We start from the raw sequence: 18,189 nt of genomic DNA on the forward strand, positions 1-18,189 counted from the left end.
GTAAAGACGCCTGTGCTCCTGTGTTCCTCGTCCATTGCGACATTAGATCCAGTCTCCCTCTTAATTCTAAACAGCTGCTTCACATGCGACTCGTGCTCAGTCATCTGTGTCATCACACGTAGCTTATGTTCATGTCTGGTTTTGATGTGGATCCCTCCATAATGCGGATTAATGGCTCTTTACTGATGGCTGATCCTCGGTTTGCTGTTGGACTGGCGGCACATTTACAGCGAGCTGCTAATCTCCTGTGGGATGATGAGGCCGGCCCGCGCGTGGCATCCGGTGTTTCTAATGGGGTCGGACGTCACCGCATTTGGCTTCCCCACAAAAACCTGAACGCTGAATTGGCATAGTCAGTTCTATTGGAGCGACTAAAAAATTGTTTTGTTTTTGCTTTTTAAAAGCTTCAGCGAGAGCTAAGTGTATAAGAATTTGTAAATGAAGTTTTTTTTTGTTGCTGCTCAGCAACTCGACTGCATTCTAGCACTAGGAGGATTATTTAAATGCTCGCCTTGCTAAATTGGCACATTGCATTAAGAGAGAGAGTGGAGGAAAATGCAGGGGAGTCCCGTTGAAGCGGAGTTCCAGGCCTGTAGGTGGCTCATTATTTTTCTAATAACCAGAGAGTCAATTGGGATAATTTGCAGGTGCACACGGCTCCCGCTCCTCCAGGAGACGGCGCACACAAACAAGCACTGTTGAAATTCAGTCATTTAGTGTGTTTTGTTTTCAGTTCTGAATCAAAATGTGCAGAAACGTCTGCAGCTGGGTTTGTTGAGCTCATTTTAACAATATAGTAGTTTGACATTAAATACAGCAAAGTTAATGATGTTTTATATATTGTGTGTGTATTTGAGTCACATGACTGTTGGAGTCAAATGTGTGAACTATTAGTCAGGGTCGGTGGTGGGCAAGCTAATTAGGACGGTAAACAACAGCGCTGCAGTGGGGCCCCTGGAATCATTCATAGGGCTTAATTATCAGTTCTGTGGTGGATTTATTTATTTTATTACAGAATATTTGGGTTGCATTTATCAGCTGAGTTTACCTGCCACTACAGAAACCCAAAGGTGCACGCTATTCTAAATGCTAATTACTACATACATGCGACTTGTGGATAATTTTTAACGTCATCACATAATGGATCTTGGTTTCAGTGCTACTAGATGCACACAAACTGATTTTGTTAAATGTATGTGCTCACTGCACAGAGCTTTTAGAGTGAAAAGGCAATGCTAAAGTTAGCTTGTTACATCGGTTGGAGGAGGCTGGTCATTTTACACACAAAGGCTATGTTCACATAGCCAGTATTGATGCTCAGTTAGGATTTAGTTTTGTTTGCTGAAAATCTATATTAAGCTAGCTAGCTGGATGGCTTTCTGTAATTTCTACCTAGAGAGCTAGCTACAAGCTGGTTCATTGGGCATATCTGGAGATCTACTTATTATCTATCTATTTATTTCTTTAGTTCTTTCAATCAAATTGGTAAACTATTAAGCTGCAGAGGTCTGCTGAAAAAGACACTTTTTTTCAAAATCCATTTTACTGGTAGCCAGAAGGACGGCCAAGATTGCGTCTCATGATTGAGACACAATCTTAACTTACCAAGTCGTGTGACTTAGTTCGATTCGCCAAAAGTAAAACTTCAAACTTCACCAACACACGTCCCCTCATGACTTGAAATTTGATTTGGACTCCTGGACTGAGACTGGAGTTTGATTAACACAATGGAAGATCAATAGGAAGCCAGCATGTGAGCTCGAGCCCGTAGCTGCTGCGCATGTTTTACCGAGCTAGGGCGTGCTTATTTCTTTGCCTGCAACGTTAGTAGATTATGGGCCATTAATGGCTCATAGCAATATGTCAATATTAGCTGCAGCTATTATAACCATGAGTGTGTCTAATTGATTCTCTATGGAAACCAAATAAACATAACTTGCGTTTAACATTCTCTGCCAAGCTAGCTGTGGTATGCTAACATACAGCAATCAAGTATTAGAGTTGTACTTCTTGTCTTTGAGAAGTTGTTTAATTCAGTTGTTAGAAATTTGGCAAAAGACTCTGGGCTTGGCTTGAAATTGGAAAAATCATTTGTAAACATTTCTGAAAAACTGAGAATTTTTCTGCCTAAGGTTGACCCTGTGCATCTGATTCTGAGCATTTAAAGAAAGAGTTAACTGCCAAATTTGTGTGAGATGATGATGATGATGGTTTTAACAAGATTGAATTCTGGTTTGTATCCTGGGTGTTGAATTAGTTTTTTCCGTGTTGTGTACACGGTGCAGAGCCTGACCTTGCTGCTGAGACGCCTGTGTATTCTGAAGTATAACAACAGCAGGTCTGATGGAGGCGTCGCCAGAGGATCTGGCTGGAAATAAAGAGGAAGACTCATGAGATGAACTGAGACAGACAGCCAACACTCTGTGGGAAATGCTTATTATGAAATAATTTGCCTTTAAAAGTGGTTGAAGACCAAATGAGCCTGGAGACTGATACTCGCTGGTCTAGTCCTTCCTCCACCCCTCCTGCTCGGTCTTTGTTGGGTAAATTGCGCCACACCACATGCATTCCACTCATCTCCCAGCTTAAGTTGCTGCACTTCAGGAGACATTTATCAGAAAACTCTCTCTGTTTGGAGTTTAGACCTCCTGCTGAGGCTCCACCGTGGCTTAGCTCTGTCTCCACGTTGGAGGCTAATCACTGTTTTGATTAGTCTATTTTTTTTTTTTCTTCGCCCAATCTATTTGCTCGCAGCGCCGATCCCACGGCCATGTTGAATAAAAGGGTTTATCAGCTTAAGCCTGTTGTAGGAGCAGAAGAGGTCTCGTCTTTTCACAGAGGAACGAACGCAGCCTCTTTGGACACTAGTGTCCAGGCAATTAAAGATGCAGAGGGGCCTCGAAAGAGAGATTACAGACACACGGAGATGGGGCTGGATTCTTTTTCCTCTGGAAAAATGTTGAGTCTGATCAGAGAACTATTTTGATTTTCTTTTTTAAAGATTGAGCCTATTGCTTTGGACAAAATCTAAAACGTTTTTCTTGTGTAAACATTTCGATGGATACAGTTATTTTTTTATTTTTTTATCTTTACTTGGTTAATCTAAATGCGTACTAGTGTCTAATCAGTGTTCTTTTTTTAAAAATCACAATCCTATCATATACAGAAACACTCAACCATCATACCTCAGAAAGGCCGACAACCGTTGCCCTCTCACACTGTCTGTTTTGACGGCCATATGCGTTTTAAGACTCCTCATCATCATTGTCAAGTAAGCTACCCGCTTTGTACAAGAAATCCAAAATAAATAACAATACTGTGGGTAGGTCTGTCTTTAGCAGGGGTTTTGTTTTATCCCACAGATCGAGGTCATTTGCCAACATCAAATCCAACTCTTCATTATGTCATTAATATTAATGCCATAAATATGCCTGAAAAATCTGTAGCTTTGCAGTGAATTACGTTTTATTGGGACTCCATGGTCTGCATTGGTGTTTTTGCTAACTTGCTAAGAGGACGTTCAGAATCCTGGAGTCTCCAGTTTTTCTGACAGCAACTGATATTTAGTCTCGACCCGGGCTTCAAAATGGGTCAGCTGTTAGGAAGGTGATGTAGCACTGTAAGGAGGTCAAAGTTTTGAAGATATTTTGATTTTGCCAAAATACGACTTGGGCAATTATGCTATGAGGCATTTTTACGAATCGTTAGCCTCAGGCAAAAATAGAGTGGTGTCAAGCTGCAACAAATTGGTTAAAAACCAGAGGCTTTTTCTCCGCTAGCTCTGTACTCTTGGGTTTGTTTTAATTTAACTTACCCACAATACCCTACAGCATTATTCATTTGGGGTTGTTTTTTGGGGTTTTTTTTTTTTTTGGTCTTTTATCAGAGTTTGATTGTGCATTCACACCTCCCCAAACCAACCAGACTTTCTAGAGCTCCATTAAAGCGAACTAAACAGAGCGAGTGAGAATGCATCCCAAGATTCTTTGTTGGGTGGAGGGGGAGCTTATCGCAGCATGGTGCTAATCTCAATCAGGAGAGGGGAGTGCATAAATGTGGATGAAATGCTTCTCTCCTCCACCTCTCACCTCCATGTCACTCACCACCTGCTCATTTCAGAGCCAGCAGGTGTGCTCTGAAGGTTCCTCGTTCCGCTCCAACAGCCCAGCCAACTTACCTTTTTTTCAGTTTTTTTTTAGGTTTGGCAGTAATGCATGTGTTTGTGCGTGTAAAATAATTGCTCTCCCCTTTGCCCCCCCAAACAAAAAGTCGATGAAGTGAAGCAGAAAGAAACCAAAGGCCGGTTTCGTTTCAGGAGTGTCTTGCCGAAGCCCTTTTCCTATTCATCTTGTCTTTCTTTTCTATAATTATGTGCTCGCCGAGAGCCAGAGGTATGTACAGCAACCAAAGAGGGACAATAAAACTGAAGAATTATTGCGTCTGATGAACATTTGTAAAGTGAGTCGGACCTAAACGAAAGAGGTGAAACTGTAGCCTCAAAAACTGCAGAAGGATGTTCGTCGTGGCTGAAAAACGAAACGCGTGGGAGCGATCCCTCGTCCGTCCACTTCGTCATGTGGTCGTTTCTCCCCCGTCTGCTGTGTTTCTCCAGCGGACGGCGGAGAAACACCCCTGCTGTTTCTCCCCTGTATCTCTTTTCTGTTTTCTGGAACAGAAAAGAGAGAAACTTTCTGTAGAGATTCATCTACAATTGAAGGATTTCAGCTGTAATGTCCAAGCTTCAAGTTGTTGTTGTTTTTTTTTTTGTTTTTTTTTTCCCCAGAGCAAGTGTGAGAAATCCTCTTGACTTTATTGTGGTGAGAGAAAATCAGCCTGAGGGGTGGAGATGCATTCATATTGTAAGCTGTAATTATTCTTGGAAATTACTGACATCAAAGTGTAATTAGCAGACCTTTGGCATCACTTTCTAGCTTGCGGGCTGTTGTTGGTGACTGTTCGCAGGGCAGAACAATGAGAAAGGAGATGAGGGGGGGAGAGGAAATGGACATATTCTTGGTTTGTTTTAACAAGTTCTTCCTTTGTCCATTGGCAGCGTCAGAAAGCAGAGCCAAGACAAACATCTGGCATGGCTTCAAAGCTTTGGATATTTCCGTGTAAAACACAGCAGCAGTCTGTGTAGGTTTATGGAAAGAGATAACAAACTGGGAGCCTGTCATGGCAATAGACGCTCCTCTGTCCACAGGGCGGAGTATACATTGTAGTCCATTCTCTGACATATTTTTTTGTTTTTTTTTGGCAATAGCTGAAGTTCAAACATGTAAAAAATTTGATCGCCAACTGCCATAATGACTTGGGTTAGCAGAGGCGATGTCACACTGTGTGTGTGTGAGCATGCCATAGTTGTGACATGGGAATTGATGATGTCGTTGTTGCTATCATTACTTTTGAAGTTTAACATGGTGGACATGCAGTAAATCACTTCTGGTGATCTGTGCTAATAGCATAGCCATTGGCTTATTCACAACTCCAGTTCCTAATGGGACTTTTAGATGTAAATAAATAAACTGACAATATAGCAGTAAGAGCATTTCAGTAGTAAATAATATACAGCACATGTTCTAGGGCTACACACGAGCATTCAGCTTCTAGGCACCACAAATCTGGAACAAAGTTTCAGAAAACTGCAAAGATGCAGAAACACAGAGTCTCTTCAAATGGAGGCTAAGATCTCACTTGTTTGGAGTTGCTTTGATTAGTAGTAAATAGAACATTGATCAAATTATTTGATTTCTATTTGCTTGATGATTTTAATGATGGCATTTGAAAATAATACTTATTGTTTTGTAATTAAAACAAGCAATTACACCATAAAAAACTTTGTTTTTATGGTGTAAAGCCCTTTAACTGCCTATTGCTGAATGCTCTATGCAAATAAACTTGACAAGATGGGGGAAAAAGCCTATGGCAATAACATAGTAAATTGCTGCTATGAATAACTTAGTTCTGATGTATTATTTTGTTTTTCCCTCTCTTTATCTTTTTTTTTGTTAGCATTTTGAGGAATGTTGTGCGTTTGCTGTAAGACTGTCCTACTGACTAAATATTACATTAGCATGAAAAGATTTAAGTCCCACTTATAAGAGCAAACATTTATTGCAAGAGTTGTCCTTTGAATATTGCATATTATAATATTGTAATGATGATGTATTTGGGATAGTGTGCAGCTGTAATATCAGCCGAACATACTCTATAAAATTTGGAAATGCATGCATTCATGATCACATTGAAAAAGTCCATCCTTGTTAAAAATGGCTAAAACTTTAAAGTGGGTGTAATTTTGTTTCACTTTCAAAGCATTCTTTACTTCAGAGTTAAAGGTTTTGAAGTCTGTCGTCAGTTCTGGGCTTTAAGGATTCCTTTGCAGAAAACTGACTTTTAAAAGTGGCTTTGCTTTGCAACAGGCTGTTTTTAACAAAGACACAGTAACTGCCTTTTGCATTTTACATTTGTGGAAGGTTAAGAAAGGTTTGTGCTAGCATTACTATTTGTACCTTTAACTCTAAGATTTATAAACAGTTTCAAACCATTAAAGATCCAGTATGCTCCGTTCAGCCTTTCTGTTATCTGGTGAAGTTTAGCTCTTACTCGCCCTGTCACAGCCCTCGTGGATTGAAAACTGAAAACCGGGTGCCTTGAGTCCCTGTCAGTTACATACTTCCATGTTATCAATTACAAACTGACAAACATATTAGTGTTTGTCAGAGCTCAGACATGTATACGTTGTCATTACCATATGATTTTATTTAATCAGCAACATAGAATCATAGCGTAGATAAGATTTTTTCAAAAGTGAAACACTGGTTTTGCCCCAGTTTCAGTGTGGGTAAAATTGCGCCATACGACATGCTATCCAAGTTAGCAGACATGTTATCCAACCCAAAAATATTAATGGGGAATTTAAACAGGGCGTGTTTTAGACGTGTTTTGTAGTTTACTGCAGCTGCAGCAGCATTAAATTTAATTTATTTAGTTACTTTTTATTGTGTCCCTCGTCTGAGAAGAATAGTATGGCGGAAGCAAAACTCCTGCAAGCTACCATACCATATGTATGCTATTCTGACATGTATGGCTATCTGACAGAACACCGGCGTGCTCCCAGTGCCATATTTGATCCTCAAATCGAAGCCATTATGCATCACAATACTCCATCTAAAATATCTCTGACTTTTCTCTTCGTGTTCAGACTCGTCTTTGATATCACTTTGCTAATTATAAACGCGACCCCAGTTTCCTTCTACGTAATAACGCCACCACTCATGATAAAAAAGGCACTAATAACAAGCCTTCAGCTGTGTGATGGAAACCTCTTCCAGCCGGCTTGTTTATATGGGAGCTAGAGGGAAACTTGCCGGTGGTTTTGGGGGTTTAGCGGTGCAGGCGACGGCTTGTGCGATGTGTGTACTTGGCATCGAGCGAACTGAGCGAGAGACGGGGAAGCCAGCGGGATCACATGCCTCCCCTTTTTTTGTGTGTGTGTGTGCACAAGTTTGCCAGCGGTGAAGTGTGAGCAGCTGAATGCCAGCTGAATGCGGACTGAAATAATTACTGCAGTATGCCTGCACAGTCAACAACGCACAACTGCAGCTGCTTCTCGTTGCTGCTGAAAGAATTCCCGAAGGGTCTAATGAAGCTCCAAGATTTTTTTTTTCTTTCTTTTTTTCTTTATGGAAGTGGATCATATTTGGTGGCGTAAGGTGCCAGGTTTTGAATGGAAGGGCTGTAACGTTTTCATGGTTATGTAAGTGTGGACAAAACTTCACTGAAAATGAAGTAACAGAGGGTTTGGACAGAGTCCATCTCTGCAGCTGGTGATTTGTCAGGTGTTTGATTAACCCGCCATGTGATCTGGCCTTAAAAAAAAAAAAAAAGAATAAACGAAGATACAGCTCGATCTTTTATAATGAGAATTTCTCTGGTTTTTGTTTTTCAAATGTGTATCTGTTGCCTATATAGTAGTGGCAGAAACGGAAATGGCTTTTAACAGAAATTGCACCGCTAGGTGACTGAAAACTAGGTTTGTCATTTGTTACAATGTTATGTGCCTCGGCAACACTGATTTGTGCACCTTTTATTACCAGTAAAGATTTTGAACCAAATGTTGAAAAAAGGAAAATGTGAACTACGTGCATTTATGTCTGCTAGTTTGGAGTAGAAGTGTCCCGTATCGTCTCGTTTTCTGTAATACATGAGGATTTTTTTTGACAAAAAAATTAATATTGCCATATCAAATTATGACGTCGTTCAACAACCTGGACTGTTTAGCGTGAGGCGCTTTGTGCCTCCAATAATTATTTGCCAACCCCCATTAAAACAAAGGAGAAGCTTGCCTCCATTGCGGTGCGTTTACCGCGGCGTAATTTGAACCGTCTGGAGCGCTCTGGGCCTTTGACGCGTCTGATGCGCCCTTGACGTGCCACCATATAGACTTTGAATGTAAACCAAATGTGCGAAACGCTAGGTCCCGAGCAAAATGCCAAGCGTCTGCATTCAAAGTGCAGATGAACTTGAAGCGTCGGACAGGTTTTTGACGTGCGTAACGTTTGGTGTGAACGCACTATTAGCGCAAGGTTCACCCAGTTATATGAAGCAGAACATTGGTATAACAATAGATGTAAGGCATGTTCCTGTAAATTGCGTTATTATGCCAGAATTGCGATTTTTGGTACATTTTCAAGTTGCCCAGCAACATGCACTTGGCAGCCCGTTGAGGTTGTTTCCCTACATGTATCTCCAGTTTGATTATTGCAAATTATTTCACCATTTTCCAGCTGAGATCGAATGGCAAATAAATAAAAGAAAATTCTCTTTATTTATTTGGAAGCAACTTCTCCTCTTGTTACAGGTTTTAATGTTTGGCAAGCTGTAGCTCAACGGACAAGTCCTGCACGGGTACAGAAGTAGAGTTCTGTCTCGTCTCTAGTGCGTGGAGAGCAGGACACACTCATCTGTCATGCCTCCAATTCAAGGTCTTTTTTCTTTCTAATTGCGTTTACAGACGTGGTGGGTTTTGTCTCTCAGCAGCATCCTCCTGCTCGCTTATTTCCCCGATGAGTAGCACTCCGTCATCTCAGCCTGCCAAGTACAGCTGCCTGGGGATGAAAAAAAAAGAAAATACTGGATGGACTCCAGCAGGCTTTGGTCCGATTTATGCTAAACAGGCAGTTCAGTTGAATACTGCATTGCTCAAATATGCATATTTTTATGAGCTTTGAGAGCGCTTTCCTGTGCAGAGTATAGTATCTAAGGTTTCTGCTAAGTATCACACAAAGGTGTGCTCAGAGTTTTGCTTCAGGAGTGTGTGTGTGTGTGTGTGTGTGTGTGCGTGTGTGTCGCTGGTCCTGCGCACATTCTCAGGCTCCAACAATAGCACCCCTCAATGCTGGCCCCTCGTAATCCTCTTTATGGCCCCCTGCAAGCCCCCTGCAGAGCCCCGTCAGCCAGCTGTGTAGTCAACAAACATCCGCCAGTCAGAGCCGACTTTAATTATTGCTTTTCTTAAAGCTGCAGTAGGCAACTTGTATCATTTTTTATTATTATTATTTGTGAAAACTATTACTACGTCCTGACAGTTTAATATGAAATAATCTGAAAAATTGACCATTGGCTTTTCCCTGCGGTCCTACTGCCATCTGCAGAGATGCATCGCTCAGTCGGAAGCAGCCAATCAGAGACAGGAGGGTCTTGGTTCTCTCCAATAAGTGGATCTTATTGATTAAATTATTGGTTTAATGAAGATTTACTTTTGGAAAATCAAGATTTTGTTTTTTTTTTTTTTTGCCAAGTCTAGGTATACAGTTAATGGTTGCCACGGGAGATTAAAGGATTTCTCAAACTTGCATGAAAGCATCAAGGCAATATTCCAGATATGTTCTTGATGAATAAATAGCATTATAACATGATACGTCTGCCTTTTTAGTATATTAAGGAGAAAATTAAATATGGTAGAAATAATTTTATTATGTTGCTGGTTTTCGTTTGTTGCTGTAAAAAAACATTATATCCGTTTAGGTTTATATTTGACTCTTTCTTGTTGTAATGACGTTTCAGTCAAGATTTCTCTGTTGTGAGTGGGTTTTGTTTTTTTTCTTTTCAGCTCTAAAGCACTTAAGGTTAAACGTCTCTCTGCAGTCGAAGCTCCTTATCCCACAGGGGGTCTGCGGCTCTTTTCTTTTCCTTTCTCACATGATGATCCCACTTCCCCTTGTAGCTCTGCCCCATTTCATTGTTTAGGAGATTCTTTCAGCTTGATTAAAAATGTAATTATTCACCCATTTACCCCTTTATGCATTAAATGCCTCCCACCTTTTTTCTTTTCTTTTTTCTTCCCTCTTGCTTCAGTAAAATGGCAAGTGACGTGTGGTAATTGCAGATCAAGGCACGGGTGCCGGCAGCCGGCCGACTCGGGGGAGGCCCCCGGAGCTTTTGGCGACCGCTGATCTGCGAGTGCTGAGAGCTTAAAACGACTCTGCTTAGAAAGTTGACCCTTGCTTGAGGGCGCTGCAGCGTAGCCCCTCGTGCCAACCGTGCAGCGGCCCGGCTTTGCATTTGAGCCCTGTGGGGAGTGATTCCTGCCCTCTGGCTCGGGGCCGCAGCCAGCGACTGTCACTCAGGCCGAGCGCGCCGGAGCAGTACGCAGGCCTGAGAGGCACCACCATACTGGAATCTACTTAAAATGAACAACCAGAGCATGCAGGAAGCCTCCCTTTCGTCGTCAGATTGTCATTAGATTGTGGGCGTTTTGAGTTTATTAATGGGTTCTGATGGAGCGCCGGAAGGATGTTCTGTGTTTTGGATAAAGCGGCGGAATACAAACTTCAGGGCTGAAGCGACGCGGCTCAATGTATGCAAAGCCATCTCTTGACGGGGTTTGTTAAGCATCAATGCTACACAGCTGCTCCAGAGATTCATTTCCCTGGGGGTCGTTGCCGTCCATAAAGTGCCCACTACTAACTCCTTTTCTGACTTTGCTGTCTTTATGATATTTCTGACAACTTTCACAGTTCTCTTTATTTTGCAACTTAAAAATCTTCTTTCCCTCATTTTTTGTTGCCTTATGAACCGCTTTAGTAAGATTGATGTAATTCAGAATATTCATATTTATCCCCTACCTTAGAAATGTTTTGGCTTTTTTTTTTTTAGCGCTGTCAATCAAACTTCTCTATGCGCTGCTCAATGTACTAATGATGGAGAAACAACTTGCAGTTTCAGAAACTGCTTGTCACTCATTCCCATGCTAACTAGCCTTAGCAGTCACAGCAGTCTTCAGTGTGTGGAAGGAGCTTTAGCTGTAGCTAACTTACATGAGCATGATTGACAGCGATTAAGACCCTCCTCCTGGCTCTGATTGGTTGTTTCTGACTGAGCTGTATATTTCTGCAGATGGCAGCAGGACCGCAGGGATATCTGTTTCACATTATGTTTTCTATTTAAATAGATACTCATGTCTCAATGGTTTCAGCTGCTTGTGTGAAAAAAGCTTTGTCATGTTTTCTATGAAGGTTTTTTCTAGACCAGTTTTAGGAAGATTATTAACCTCCTGCCTAATTGCTGATCATTTTAACATCATTCCTCGATGACTTTTTAATTTAGACATTACATGATTTGACATTTGCTTTCATTTATTAAGTCAGTCCAGAATGTTTCCCCTGTAATGAAGCTAACAGGTTTGCTTGGCCTCAGTCGGACGCTGGGCCCTTTAGGCTGAGGTCACGTCTTAAAGGAGGGAGCTCCAACAGCGGGATATGTGCTTTATTTTGGATTCTCATCTTCACCTAATGGAATACAGCACTACAGCAATTAAGCAGATGCTTGGGATTAATTCAATAAGGCACCTCCTCTTTCTGACTGTGAGGTATTCTCAGGGAGACGATGAAGAATTTAGTGCACAGTGTACTTCTTAGGATTATTTATTTGGGGGGGGGAAGGCAGTGTTTTTGTTTTTTTACATCTTTTTTTAATTATTATTATTATTTGTTACTTTACTGGATGGAAGCTACCAATCTGTTTCTTCTTTCAAATGTATTTGTTCTCTGACCATCAGTCCATCCTCTATCATCCATCCATTTGTTCTCTGTCCATCCATCCATCCATGAAGCACCTTATTTCAGATCTGCTTAGTCCTATTGAGTATCCGACAAGACGGCCATGGCCTTGGATGATGGCTGCACTTTCATTTCCAAATAAATGTCCTTGATGGCATTCTGTCGCAGAAAATCATCCCCGGGCTGCAGATTTCTGTTGCTAAGGGACCAAACTGGTGGGCTTGTGACAACAGACTGGACTCTGAGCAATCTTAGGTAATTACTTCACTTATCCAAAGATCTAAAGGGTGGGGTGCTGCGCTCTGAATTCATTAAAAGGGTTGAAGTAGTGCTTTTCTAAAGACATACGAAAAAAATGACAAGTGCGTGAAAGACACAGAGCCATTACAAGCCAAGAGCTCATATTTCCCGAAGCAATTAGCATTTATTGTTGTTTTTGTTTTTTGTGGACCATTAGGGAACGGACTGTGGAATAAAAGAAAAATTGCATTGAGACCTTTTTTTTTTTTTTTTTTTTTTTTTTTCTTTGTGTTCCGTCACTGTTCCATAATGACCCAAATGTTTTTTTTATGTTGTTTAAAAACTGCTGACCGGGTCTCCTTGTTGAAACGGCGAGACAGGTTTGTGTTTCGAGCTCATTAGAAATGAAAAGAAGAAACGGCGGCATTGTCCGTTCTGTCTTTTCACTTACTGGGAGAAATGAGTTGGAGGCGGAGGGAAGGGAAATGTCCCACACAAAAAGTCCAGTCTCTGCTGACCCGGTCCATGGCGGACCGTTTTCTGCTCACTTCGCCAGACCACCCAGATCCGTCAGGCTGCACAAGTGGACATTGTAGTCCTCCGGGACAGAAAATCCCCTTTATCCGAACAACTCTTCAGGTTAATTCCTGGCAACGGACAGCAGGACTGATCAAAGGAAACTGAATACAAAAGGACTGTACGTCCAGATATGAGCATCAGTTAACGGCCGTGAAGTTCTGTAAACCGGGTCCAAAGGCTTCACATGTCTCTGTGAGGTTATTATCGTTCCCCTGACGATTGATTGATTGTTCTCTTGTGCAGCACTGCTGACAAATCACATTTTCCAGAGATCCCAAACAAGGAGGCTTTGTTTCCTTGACGTAGGCTGACCAGCAGATCTGCCAAAATGCAGAGTTGATTGTTGATCGAAGTCTTGCACTTCAAAAATGTAAATCGCCAAGCTTTTTGTCTTGTCTTATGAAAATACAGATTTATTTTTGTCGACTTCGTTTTGAGAAGAATTTTAGGATGAAGCAGATAAAATGTAAGACAGATTTTTCTTAGTTAAATGGTGTTTTATGATCGAACCAAGTCCTTTAAGGCATTTATCTAATGACCTTTAATTAAGCTGACTTCAATAAGTTTGCAGTTTGGATGGGAAACTTTCCATGCTTTTCCATGAATTTAGTTTAAAGTTACCAGCTCCTGATGTATGAAGATGAGCTTAATCAATCATGCTGATAGGAAAATTGTAAAGTTTGTTGAAGAGTTAAAATGTGGAAGCATCACTTTGGGCTCATTCTGGTCTTACTTAACTATTGTAATATTTATTTTTTTGTTGGTTAGGGTGCTGTAGTAAGTATTTCAACCAGGAGTGTAACTATATCGAAAAGTCGCATGATGAGACAAGTTAAGATATCGAGGTCACGAGAACGAGACGGAGCGAAATTTGATTTTACTTACAATAAAACTTCAAAGATCAAATGTATCCTACAGAAACACGGTTAGTCACGCATGAAGAAGTTTGTTCACGCAATAAGTAATTCAAAAGCATCCTGCGCCGTCATCCTCGGACTACTTCCTGTCACCGTGACATGACCCAATTTTGATGCTCTTCTCACACTAAAACACCAACGTTTTAACGAAAAGAGTTTGTTCAAAATTGTCATGTTTTCATGAAGCGAATTTAGTCAAATTGCCCAATCACGTGGTCATTGGAAACACAGCTAATGTGATTACTTTAATAAGGATTTATCTCATGACATTTAATTATATGCTGCATAAAGTTGGATTTATCTTAGACTTTTTCCACCAAAAGAACTTTGGATCTCGAACTGATTTGGTTCAGGTGCCGTTGAACTTCAGGGTTTTTTTATTTTTATTTTTTGGACGTCCATTTCCACCAGTTTGGGGAAACAAGCATGCTTCCTTAGCTACAACATGGTAGGAAAGGTTTAGTAGCAAGATGGCAGAGCTGTGCATCTTACTCATTTGCTTACATATAATCTTTTAACAACTAAAAACCAACAATCAACCCGAAACCTGGGAGTAGTGATGGACTCTGACCTGAACCTTCAGAGCCACATAAAGACAGTTACAAAGTTGGCCTTCTATCACCTGAAGAAAATTTCCAGGATTAAAGGACTAATGCCTCAGCCAGATCTAGAGAAACTCATCCATGTGTTTATCTTCAGTCGTATTGATTATTGCAACAGCGTCTTCACAGGTCTGTTCAACAAATCAATCAAACAGCTGCAGCTGATCCAGAATGCTGCTGCTGGTGTTCTCACTAAAACCAGGAAGATAGAGCACATAACACCAGTTTTAAAGTCTCTCCACTGGCTCCCTGTAGCTCAAAGAATAGACTTTAAAATACTGTTGTTAGTTTATAAATCACTGAATGGTTTAGCACCATAATACATTAAAGATCTGCTGTTGTTGTATCAACCTTCCAGAACTCTCAGGTCTTCTGGTTCTGCTCTGCATCCCCAGAACCAGAACCAAACGAGGAGAAGCGGCATTTAGCATCTATGCACCAAAAATCAGGAACAAACTTCCAGAAAACTGTAAAACAGCTGAAACACTGACTTCCTTTAAATCTCTACTAAAAACCCACTTGTTTAGAGTTGTATTTGAAACGTAATCAATTGCAAATTTATTGACGGAATCTGACTTAATGTTGTTTTGATGTTGATTCTATGTTGCATAACTTTTTGTTTCTGTGTTTGTAATGATGTAAAGCACTTTGAAAGGCTTTGTTGCTGAAATGTGTTGCTATACAAATAAAATTAGATTTTATTTAACAAGCCACAAACCCTTCAACTGATCACCAGAACTGTGTTCAGTCTTGCAGCACAAAACGGAGACGTTGATAACTTCGTACCAGACAATAAGTTCTGGATTTGTCTCTACTTTTCCAGTCCTGAAATGAAGTCAGCTGCTGGCTTTCCTAATCAGACCTCTGCAGATTCTTCAGTGCCATGCTTGTTTGTTGTTTCGATGTACAGTCGACCGGCCTTTTTGTCCAGCTGTTGACCAGCCCATAGGTAATGTCACGGTTTGCTCAAGAAAAAAAACAAAAAACTTTTCTGCGGTGCCAGAGCTAAAGCAGAGTTCGTACTGTGGAGCCTATTTTATTTATTTTTTATTTTTTCTGGATGCTTTCTACCTTAATGTACTAATTTTTGTGGCTCTATACCTATTTGAGAACATGTTATATTACTATTTGAATGCATAAAAAGCAGAAAAATGTGTTTTTTCTAGGCTTGTTTTGTTAACATCGCTCGGCCTGTCCTTACAGGTTTTATGGCTTGTAACTGAAACATGCTCAACTGGGGCTTGTCGTCTTTCCAACTTCCAAGGCAAACTGAATGCACCATTATTCACGAAGACTGAATAATTTATCATTAAGCACCACTATACATTGGCAGACCAGAAATTTGTTGGGTTTTTTTGTTGTTTTTTTTTTACTTTGGCTGCGTTTTCACGGTTAAAGTCCTGAGGAAAGACCTCAGGGGCCTGGAGAACCATTGATCACACAATAATAAAGTATTCAAAAAATCTGACGGCTTGAAGGGAAATCTTTTAAAAAAAATTAGAGGTGGCTTTGCATGTAGTTTTCTATAATACAATGCATTATTGTAAATCTACTATGTTTGCTGCTGGGTATTAACTTGGAGACATTTTTTTTACAAGTTTTACCTTTAATTGCATGTTGGTTATTGTAGTACACGTGTAAAGTTTATTTATGTTGGATAAGTTTTCCCTACATGCCTTGTTTTATTCCTCCCGCAGGAAAGGCAGTCTGACCTCATGCTGTTTTTTAAAGTGGTTTGTTACAGTGTGGGAGTTAATGAAACGGGAGGAATGTTTTGGCTCCATAAAGCTGCTAGTGAGAGGGGCTGGATGGGTGGGGGGGGCATGGATCTGTACAGTCTGTTCATGGTATTTATAAGAAATGTTAAACATTGTCTGTTTAAGCCCGATTCAATCGCTACGTTGAAGGTCTTGAGCAGTTGTTCGGTTCTCTCAACCAATGTGCGCACACACACAAACGGGGTCCGTTGTCCAGCTGACTCCTCCTCCTCCGTTTCTGAGAACACTGGCCTACTGTTTAGATCTCACAGCTCAGATATAATCATATTTCATGTTTTGGTCACTCAGGCTGTTTAACCCAGCGCAGGAAGTAAACTCACGGTTGAAAGTGATGCGGTTGGAGTGAGGTCGTGTGGGACATACGGCGCCTGATGTTGAGTTCGCAGCTCGCTGAGGCTTCTTTCATCCACAATGAGCAAATTCAACACGGGTGCTCAGATTTAGCTTGTAGTTCCAGAGAGTTTTCACTCCTGATAGTCTGGTAGACTCGGTTCGATTGGGGAACGTAACGATTGTATCAACATTTGTTACGTTTTCAGCTGGTGCAGCTCATTCTCAAGATTGCACTGTCAAACTAACCAAACCCTTTGGAAAAACCTGTTTCCATCCTCACCTGAGGTGGCGCTGCACCAAGAACCATTGAAGGAAACAACCAAAACATCCGAAGAAGACACTGAGCTCAGCTTCCATTTTCACAAATTGAAAACAAAAATGGAGTGGCGTCAGATTTGAGCAGGTTGTTTAAACCAGTGTTTCCCAACCCTGGTCCTCAAGGGTCACTGCCCTGCATGTTTTAGGTATTTCCTTGCTTCAGTCCAGTTGATTTCAATTGATGACTGATTAACAGGCGTTTGTTGAACTGCAGTCAGTTGAATCAAGAACATTTAAGCAGGGAAATCTCTAAAACATGTAGGACAGTGAGCCTTCAGGACCAGGGTTGGGAAACACTGCAAGATCATAACCCATTCTTCTACAGAGCGCTAGATTCCTGTGTTTGTTTTGGTTGCATTTACCCAGAATGCCCTTCGTTTTCCGCTTGCTGCTTTTGGAGTGGTCTCCGGTCCACTTGCTGTTCATATATGCATTTGAACAGCACCAGAGTTCACTTTAGCTGAACCGAGACCTACTCTTGTAAGCGGACCAGAGTTTGCTTTTTGGTGCGCATCAGTTTGATTGTGCATTCACACCTCCCCAAAAGAAACAGACTTTCTTGGCAAACCTAGAAACCTACAACAAGTGTGTTATTAAAGCAGACTAAACAAGTCTGGTGTGAAAGCAACCTTTGTTGAGACAAACCGGCAAGATGGAAAACAATGCAGCCTTTAAGATGCTGCCTGTTTCACTGACCAGGCTTCCTGGTTGGAACTTGGCTGCATGTGCAACGTAACAGCAGAGTCTTGGGAGGTTTTATGCTTTTCCCTGACTGCATGAAGTTGCATGGAGGACACCTGTAATTAGACATGGACTGAGAGTGACGGGAGAGGCTACACCTCCAGCAATCGCCCACAGCCACATAAAGACTCAAGAGTATCACTGTGAAAATCTGCCCACTCGCCCCATTGTCCGACTGTAACACCGCATCGATGTTCCTCCACCCTAAGACACAAAGCACCCGGGTCGGGCCAAGTGTATGGATGTCGGTTTCGCTTGCGTCTTCGGTAGGATCTGCGCGCATTCTGGGAAGCTCGTCGCCTGCTTGTATGCATTACCACGAATGCCACTCACAGGCGGAAGGGAGCAGACAGAAATCTGTAGGTTCACTCAATCCTGTTAATGTGGAACAGCATTTAATTAGATCCGCTCGGTGCCGGGCCCACGGCATCCGCAACGCGACAACACTCCGTCTGACTCTGAACGCTGCGATTGCTTTGAAAGGTCTTGTACTCGTGAATAAACTCACCTGGAAAATGCAGATGCGCAACAAGCGAACATGAGGAGTCTTTGTTTGCTGCTTCGGATGTGATTTCTGCATTCCTCCCACACATGCCTCGTGTTTGGCCGTATTTTCAGA

The 18,189-nt window shown here is 41.4% G+C and overlaps 1 protein-coding gene across 1 annotated transcript in view; it reads left to right on the top strand.

The window, feature by feature from the left end:
* The window catches only part of nxn (nucleoredoxin), a 71,689-nt gene that overhangs the window by 11,370 nt on the left and 42,130 nt on the right, over positions 1 to 18,189 (top strand). The window lies entirely within an intron of this gene.

This window comes from Gambusia affinis, linkage group LG06 (assembly GCF_019740435.1).
Source record: "Gambusia affinis linkage group LG06, SWU_Gaff_1.0, whole genome shotgun sequence".
In the NCBI taxonomy this organism is placed as follows: domain Eukaryota; kingdom Metazoa; phylum Chordata; class Actinopteri; order Cyprinodontiformes; family Poeciliidae; genus Gambusia; species Gambusia affinis.